At 34.0% G+C, this 9968-nt stretch overlaps 1 pseudogene; it reads left to right on the forward strand.

Moving 5' to 3' along the window:
• Window positions 1-678: 678 nt before the first annotated feature.
• Window positions 679-9968, forward strand: part of LOC100953925 — a 158946-nt pseudogene continuing 149656 nt past the window's right edge.

Here is a 9968-nt window from a genome sequence, read left to right on the forward strand (position 1 = left end):
TTAGGTGAGGTGACTCAAAGAAGACATTAATAAAAAATCCCCTTTAGATGAATCCCCTTCATCTTGGGCTGTATTGGGGTTTATAGCATTCATAGCATTCATAGCATTCATATGGAAGTGTGGGTACTTGTAAATTGGTTTCCTAGTAGGGCTGAGTACATTGGATACTTTTTCTTCCACTCTTGAGATACTTTGCTAAGAAGAATATGTTCCAACTCTATCCATGTAAACATAAAAGAGGTAAAGTCTCCATCTTTTTTAAAGCTACATAATATTCCATAGTGTACATATACCACAATTTATTAATCCATTCATGGGTCAATGGGCAATTGGACTTATTCCATGACTTAGTGATTATGAATTGGGCTGCAATAAACATTCTGGTGCAAATATTTTTGTTGTAAAGTGATGTTTTGTCTTCTAGATATATACCTATCATTATTACCCCCAAATAAGACCTACCCCCCAAATAAGCCCTAGCACAATTTCTATGCATTTGTTAAATATGATCCCTACCCCCATAATAAGACCTAGTGATGGGTGTGGCTATGTAGCATATCTACATAGACATACCATGCATTTCAGCGCAGAGTGGTAAGGAAGACTGGAATACCTTTTATCTGCCACAGCTCCTTTCTCTGAGCTGTTCGCACTTGCATGGGTGCACATGTGGTAACCATGGTCGCAGGCATCCTATTGTGCACATGCGACCAGCTAGGGGAAAGGAGTTCACGCATCACCAGCACCAGCCCCACCAACAAGGTCGGCTCCACCTGTCAAGTTCCAGAAGAAGATGACTTAACTGTATTTGAATAAATGTAGATTGTTGTATTATACTTAATAAAAATAAGACATCCCCTGAAGATAAGCCCTAGTGTGTCTTCTTGAGAAAAAATAAATATAAGACAGTGTCTTATTTTCAGGGAAACACAGTAGTAGATGAATTTAAGAATCAAATGGTAGGTCTAATTTTAGATCTCTAAGTGATTTCCAAACATCTTTCCAAAGGGAACATATTAGTTTGCGCTCCCACCAGCAGTGCAGAAGTGTTCCCTTTTCTCCACATCCATGCCAATATCCCTGGTTTTGGGATTTTGTGATGTGGGCTAATCTTACTGGAGTTAGATGATATCTCAAAGCGGTTTTGATTTGCATTTCTCTGATGACTAAGGATGATGAGCATTTTTTCATGTATCTGTAGACTGTGTCTTCTTCAGAGAAGTTTCTCTTCAAGTCCCTTGCCCATCCTGAGATGGGATCACTTGTTCTTTTCTTGCTAATACATTTGAGTTCGCTGTAGATTCTGGTTATCAAACCTTTGTCAGAGACATAACCTGCAAATATCTTCTCCCATTCTGAGGGCTGTCTTCTTGCTGTACTTACTGTGTTCTTGGATGTGCAGAAGCTTTTCAACTCTCCTTCTAGACAGGAGCCTCTGTGGAAAGCTGGCTCCAGTCAGCCATCTTGCCTCCTCCGTCCTGTGATTACTCTTTTATGAGACTGATCAAAAGTAATGAGAATAGAAACCTAAAAGTTTTTGAAGATATTGAATGGCCAAAGAAGCCACAAACCAGGGCTTCAAAAGCCTATGTAATACAGTGGCATTTATAACCCTATGAAATACAAAATGTAAATCTAACAAAATGCATATAGGATCTGTACATTAAAAACTACAAAAGACTGATGACATAAAGTCCTAAAGAAAAAGAGAAATATCCCATGTTCATGGACTGGGAGACTCGATAATTTTAATATATTAATGTTCCCCAAATTGAGCTATAAATCCAATGTAATCTAAATCACAACAAGCTAATTTCTAGAATTTAAATGGGAATTAAAGGAATTATAATAGCCAAAATAACTTTTAAAATAATAAGCTAGGAGGACTCATATGCCTTAAATTCAAAATTCACTATAAAGTTACAGTGATCAAGGCAGTATGCCATTTGTGAAAGGACAGATATGTGGATCAATGGAACAAATGGCAGAGCCCAGAAACAAAGGTGCAAAGGCAATTCCACAGAGAAAGAGTAGTCTTTTCAACCAATGGTACTGGAAAAATTGGACATCTATATGCAAAAAATAACAAACAAAACACAATGAAACAAAAAAATCTTGATTCTTGATCCCTACTTTGCATCTTCTACAAAAGTCATCTTAAAATGGGTCATAGATCTAAATGTAATACATAAAACTATAAAAATTCCAGGAAAAGGCATATAAGGAAATTTCTGTTAACCTTCAGTTAGGCAAAAATATCTTACATGTGACACTAAACATATGATCCATGAAGGAAAAGCTGATAAATTTGACTTCATCAGAATTTAATCTTCTACCCCATGACAGACACTATGAAGAGATTGAAAAGACAAATCACCGATCAGGAGAAAATCTTTGCAAAACATATATCTAATCAAGCCCATGTATATAGAATACTATGTAAAGAATTCTCAAAACTCAATAAAATGAAAATACACAATTTAGATATAAAGTTGTGAAATGTTCAGACAGATACTTTACCAAAGAAGATACACAGATGGCAAATAAGCACCTAAAAGATGCTCAGTATCTTAGTCATTAATGAAATGTAATTATGTATTTATTTTTTTTTTATTTTTAAGACAAAGTCTCACTATGTCATCCTCGGTAGAGTGCTATGGTGCCACAGCTCACAGCAACCTCAAACTCCTGGGCTTAGGCGATTCTCTTACCTCAGCCTCCCAAGTAGCTGGGACCAGAGGCAACCGCCACAACACCTGGCTATTTTTTTTGTTGCAGTTGTCATTGTTGCTCAGCTGGCCTGGGCCAGGCTTGAACCCACCAGCCTCTATGTATGTGGCTGGCACTGTAACCACTGTGCTATGGTGCCAAGCTAATGAAATGTAATTTTAATCCAAAATGAGCTACCACTGTGCACCTGTGAGAATAACTAAAAACAAACATACTGGCACACAAAACGGTAGTGAAGATGAGGAACAACTGGAACTCTCATACATTGGTGGTGAATAAAGAAACAATTTTTGCTTTATCTATAAAATGGAATGCATCATTTAAGGATAGGGATGTGTTCTAAGAAATGCATCATTAGGCAATTGCATCATTGTGTGAACATCATAGAGTGTACTTCCACAAACCTAGGTGATATAGATTACTACACACTTAAGCTATATGGTATCGCATATAGCTTGTAGGCTATACACCTGTACAACATGTTACTTTACTTAATGCTATAGACAATTCTAACACAATGGTAAATATTTGTGATTTAAACATATCTAAACCTACAAAGGTATGGTGAAAATATGATAAAAAGATAAAAACTGGGATATCTATGTACAGTACTTACCATAAATGGAGCTTGCAGGACTGGAAATTATTCTGGGTGAGTCAGTGAGGGGTGAGTAAATGTGAAGGCCTAGGTCTAAGAAATTGTGTACACTGTTATAGATTTTATAAACACCATACACTTAGCCTATATTAAATTTATTTAAAAAGTTTTCTTCAATAATAAATCGACCTTAGCTTACTGTAACTTTTTTGCTTTATAAACTTTTATTTACTTATAACTTTCTGATTCTTTTGTAATAACAGTGTAAAGCACAAACACATTGCATAGCTGTACAAAAATATTTTCTTTCTTTATATCTTTATTCTATAAGTTTTTACTATTTTTTTAACATTTTAATCTTTTTTTGTTAAAAAATAAGACAGAAATATGCACATGGGCCTAGGCCTGCAAGGATCAGAATTATCAATATCATTGTTTTCCACCTCCACATCTTATCTCATTGACAGGTCTTCAAGGGGCAGCAACATGATTAGAGCTGTCATCTCCTATGATAACAATGTCTTCTTCTAGAATATCTCCTGAAGGACCTATCTAAAGCTGTTTTATAGTTAGGTTTTCTTTTGTAAGTAGAAGGCATACATACTAAAACAGTGATATAATGTATAGTATAGTAAAATTAGGTGATAGGAGTTTTTCAATTCCATTACTATCTTATGGGACCACTGTCATTTATGCAGTCTATCATTGACACAAATGTCATTATGCAGTGCATGATCATACTTCTTAGTAACAAAAGAGAATGAACTATAAATATTGCCTAACTGCATCATGGTAAGTGAAAGAGGACTGACTCAAAGTCTACATATTATATAATTCAACTTATATGAATCCTGGAAAAGGCAAAACAATACCAACAGATAAAAAAATCAACAGTTGTGGGGGGCCGGGATTGGGAAGAAGGATTGACTACCAAGGGGCACCATAAGTGTGTACTATGCAGATGATTACACAACTGTATACATCTTTAAAACCACATATAACTATAACTGTACAACAGAAATAGTGAATTTTACTATATGTAAATTATATCTCAATAAAAAAGTATGGAGAAATGATACTCATAATGGCCTGTGAATGTTGAACCCCTAAGCTACCTGTTGACACTCCCAAGTTTTCACTCAGAGGAAGTGGACTGTAAAAGCACCCCAGTTCCCACAGAAGGACATATTATCCATCTAAGACACACTTCCTGTATACTTATGGAATAAAATATGCAAAGAAGAATTGCCAAAGAGAACTTGGGAATATGGTGGAAATTGATAAGAAAATCATCACCATGGAGCAGAACTGGAGCCTCTAAGGAATTTACTTCACTGCTATGATAGGGACATGACAATGATTGTCTTTAGCAGGATTTGGTGCTTGATACAGAACCATGATTACCACATATTCTCATTCTTGCCTGCTTGTATGGAAGCGTTTGTTACATTTTATCTTGTTCTTATCTTACCATTTTATATTTGCTCTTTTGAGGGTGAGGTGAGAAGAGGAAGGTAAACTATAACTTACATTAAGTTCAATTTGTATCCTATGGAATATAATGTATAGTTTGTTTACTACAAGTTGAGCTCTTCTTTTTGTTTTTGGTTGATATCTCTCCTAAGAGAGAGTTATCAGGTTATCCTTGGTTGTCCACTCATTGTGGAACTAGAATTATAACTGGAAACTTTTGCTTCTGGTGATTGAGGATTTGGTATTTTGGACTAAAACTCCTACTGAGTACAACCACAAAAAATGATGTAATATATTTTAAAATCTTAAAAGCATCAGAGAATTACCTAGGTAGTGAAAAAACACAAGACTTGGATCCAAGGAGAAAATGGAAATCCAGAAATGGGAGCTACTCTTTTTTCTTAATTTTTATTAATTCATAACTGTATACATTTATGTGGCACAATATGATGATTTGATATACAATGTGGAATGCTTAAATCAAACTAATTGACTTATTAGTCACTTACTTATTACTTATTACTTATTTTTGTGGTATTTTAGCCACTTACTTATTACTCACTTACTTATTTTTGTGGTAAGACATTTATAATATACTCTTAGTTATTTTGAAATGTACCCTTGCATTGTGTACATTAGGTAAGATTCCACCAAATACCCTCGCAGGAGCTACCCTTTTGAAGTTACTCTCCATCTGAGATATTGCCAATTCTAAAAGACAGGGCAAAGATACAAAGCTTAAATGTTGAAAGATTCTTGAGTCTGGGACAATAAAATATAGAATTCAAGACCTGCCAAGAATTGGAAAGCATGAATAATCACATGCATTTTGGGTTGGGGCCCTAAAGGCTCCCCTGTAGAAGTAAGGGTAAGCCTGAACTTGATTAACTTTTGCAGGGATTACAGCCCCACTTCAAGTAATATCAGTTCATAAGATTGTAGTATAGTGATTCTGCATTGTTATGTTCCACAAATGCTTTGTAAACCCTAATGTTAATTTTCTCTGGAGGAAGATAACATTATCCTAAACTCCAAATTATTATTAGAAACAAAATTTAATTGCAATCATATTAGGAGACAAAACAATATGAACAAGGATCACCAGAAAAAATAGAAAATAGTCACATCTCCACACATGATCCAGAAATATTAAGTATCATACACAAATTTTATAACAACTATATTTGCCATATTTAAGAGGCTATAAGATAAGATGAGGAATTTTGGCAAAGAAATAAAACTATTTTAAAAGAAATAAGAGATCTGAAAAATAACAAAATAGGTATTTTAGAATTGAAAAACTATGATAACTACTACAAAGAAGTTCATGAAAGTTAAATCTAACTAAAAAAAAAAATTAGTGAACTGAAAGATAGGTCAGAAGAAAATATCCAGAATGAAGCATGGACAAAGGATGAAAAAACACAGAAACAAGAATGAAACCATAAAGAATTCAAGAGGGTCTAGCATATGTGTAGTTGCAGCTGTGGAATGATAGGAGAGTGAGAGAATGGGACAGAAGTAATATTTGTGGAAATAATAGCTGAGAATTTTCCATAACTGATGAAAGACATTGAGGCACTCAGGATAACTACAAGGAACTAAACACCTTAGTTCTATCATAGTAAAGATGTTGATAACCCAAATTGAAGGTAAGATCATAAAAACATCCAGAGGAAAAATAGAGGCCGCTTAAACAAGAACAAAAAATAAGACAGATGGTTTACTTCTCAACATAATTAATGGAAACTGGAAAACAATGTAATGATACTTTTAAAGGATTGAAAGAAACCACTGCCTACTTGGAACTGTATACCCAGCAAATATATTCTTAAAGAAGGAAAATGTAATAAAGACCTTTTCAAACATCCAAAAGCCAAGAGAATTTGCCACAACAGATCCAATCTAAGGGAAATACTACAGGATGTTCTTTGTGATACAAATAAAAGGTTGGAGATACAGGAAAAAATATGAATAATGAAAATATAATATACGTACTTTAAAATGAATACATATTTCCTAACAATGCCTTGTTGTTCATCATCTTTAATCATCAGAGAAATGTAAATCCAACCACTTTGAGATATCATCTAACTCCAGTAACCCACAGTAACCCACATCACAAAATCCCAAAACCATAGAAGTTGGTGTGGATGTGGAAAAAACAGAACACTTCTGCACTGCCGGTGGGAATGCAAATGCGATCCTTTTGAAAAGAAGTTTGGAGATCACTTAGGGTTCTAAAAATAGACCTGCCATTCGATCCTATAATTGCTCTACTAGGTATATACCCAGAAGAACAAAAATCACTTTGTAACAAAGATATTTGCACGAGAATGTTTATTGCAGCCCAATTCATAATTGCCAAGTCATGGAAGAAGCCCAAGTACCCATCAACCCACGAATGGATTAATAAAATGTGATATATGTACATCATGGAATATTATGCAGCCTTAAAAAAAAGATGGAGACCTTACTTCTTTTATGTTTACATGGATGGATCTGGAACATATTCTTGGCAAAGGATCTCAAGAATGGAAGAAAAAGTATCCAATGTACTCAGCCCTACTATGAAACCAATTTATAAATACCCACACTTTCATATGAAAGCTATAACTCAACTAAGCTCAACATGAAAGGGGAAGGGGAGGTGAGGGGAGATGAGGGGCAGGGTAGATGGAGGGAGGGTAATAGGTGAGACCACACCTATGGTGCATTTTACAAGGGTACATGTCAAATCTATTAAATATAGAGTATAAATGTCTTAACATAATAATTAAGAAAGTGTAGTGAAGGCTATGTTAACCAGTTTGTTGTATTTCACATTGTATATAAAACCAGAACATTGTACCCCATAAATGCATTAATGTATAAAAAATGTCTTGTTGCTTTTTAATGAATACAGAGAATTAAAATACATGACAGTAATTACATGTAAGTCAGGAAGGGAGTAAAATAAGGTGTTCTAAAATATTTGTATGTTCAAATGAAAGATAAAGATACCAATGAGTAATATATTCTATATTTGTTATCTCTAGAGTAATTGCTTAAAAATAAAATGAAAGTATATAACTTTTCAAAATAAATTTCTTCAGATACAATTCACATATGATATAATTCATCATTTAAAAGTGTGCAATTCACATGAAAAAATGCTCATCATCTTTAATCATCAGAGAAATGCAAATCAAAACTATTTTGAGATATCATGTAACTCCAGTTAAGAGTAGCCCACATCACAAAATCCCAAAACTACAAATGTTGGCATGAATGTGGAGAAAGAGGAACACTTCTGCACTGCTTGTGGGCATGCAAGCTAGTATGTGCCTTTTGGAAGGAAGTTTGGAGAATACTCAGGGATTTAAATGTAGACCTGGCGTTTGATCCTGCAATTCCTCTTCTAGGTGTATATCCAAAAGACCAAAAATCATTTGGCAACAAAGATGTTTGCACCAGATTGTTCATTGCAGCTCAATTCATAATTGCCAAGTGATGGAAGAAGCCCAAGTGCCCATCCACCCTTGAATGGATTAATAAAATATGCTATATGTATACCATGGAATACTATGCAGCATTAAAAAATGGAGACTTTATCTCTTTTATGTTTACATGGATTGAGCTGGAAAATGTTCTTCTTATAAAGCATCTCAGGAATGGAAAAAATATCCAATGTACTCAGTACTACTATGAAACCAATTTATAATCACTCACACTTTCATATGAAACATGAATCACAACTATAGTCCAGGATGAAGGAGGGAAGGGGAGGGGAAGGGAGGGGAGTGGGTCGATAGAGGAAGGGTTAATAGTGGGACCACACCTATGGAGCATATTGCAAGTATAAGTTGGATCTATCAGGTATAGAACATAAATGTCTTAACACTGTAATTGGGTAAACGAGGTGAAGGCTATATTAATCAGTAGGATGTAAGCACACCAATTTGTACAAATAATCAACACATTGAATCCCACAATGGCATAAATGTATTCATGATCTATGTACAAATGACTTAATAAAAAAACAAGTGTGCAATCCAATCATTTTAGTATATTCCTGGAGCTATTCAACCATCACCTCATCTAAAATTGAAACTTTTTTTAAAAATTATTTTTTATTAAATCATAACTTTGTACATTGATGCATTTATGAGGTTCAGGGTACTGCTTCGATATACAGTGTGAAATGTTTACATTGAACTAAGTAATACATCCATCACAATTATACTCATTAATTAATAGTTTTGAAATGTAAAAAAAAATAAAATTGAAACATTTTTATTACCCAAAGAAAAAACACTATTCCCATTATAGTGAATGTTCTAGTCAATTCCCATTCTCCTGGAACATATCACTCCAATCCTTGGACAACCATTAATTTACTTTTAGTCTCTATAGATTCCTCTATTGTGTACATTTCATATAAGAGGAACTTTACCTAACAAATGCCAGCAGTGTAACCTAGTTCTTTGTACCCTCAGTGATTCCCCAACAATAAAAAAAGATAGTCATACATTCTGTGATTTTTTATGATTGATTTTTTTATTTAGCAGAATGTTTTCTAGGGTCATACATGCCATAGCATGTATCATCAGTACTTCACACCTTTTAATTGCTGAATAATATTCTATTGTATAGATATACCACATTTTATTTATCCATTCATCATCTGATGGCCATTTGGGTTGTTTCTATGTGGCAATTATGAATAATGATGTTATCAACATTTGCATATATATTTTTCATGGATGTTTGTTTTTAGTTCTCTTGGATATATACCCAGAAGTCAAATTTCGGGGTCATGTAGTAACTATATGTTTAACTTTTTGAGGAGTTGATAAATTGCATTCTAAAGCAGCTTCATTAGTTTATATTTCCACCAGCAGTGTTTGTAGGTTCCAATTTTTCCACAAAATCAGTAATTTTTTTTTTCTTATAGTAAGGTGACCAGATTTTAACATTGGTAAAGCGGGACACCATTGACCGGGGTCGGGGGGTGTTCTTAATGGAAAATTTAGTCTATGTGGAGCAACAAAAATTTTCATAGAATGCAAAAATAGTATTGTAATATATATTTTTTAATTTCAACATAAGTACAATTTACAAATATAATACATTAAAAATTATGTATAGTATTATTTTATTCTTTGGCATATTTCTCATTTGAGTG

This window comes from Otolemur garnettii, unplaced genomic scaffold (genome assembly GCF_000181295.1).
Source record: "Otolemur garnettii isolate 467f Iridium unplaced genomic scaffold, OtoGar3 scaffold00155, whole genome shotgun sequence".
NCBI classification, from domain to species: Eukaryota; Metazoa; Chordata; class Mammalia; order Primates; family Galagidae; genus Otolemur; species Otolemur garnettii.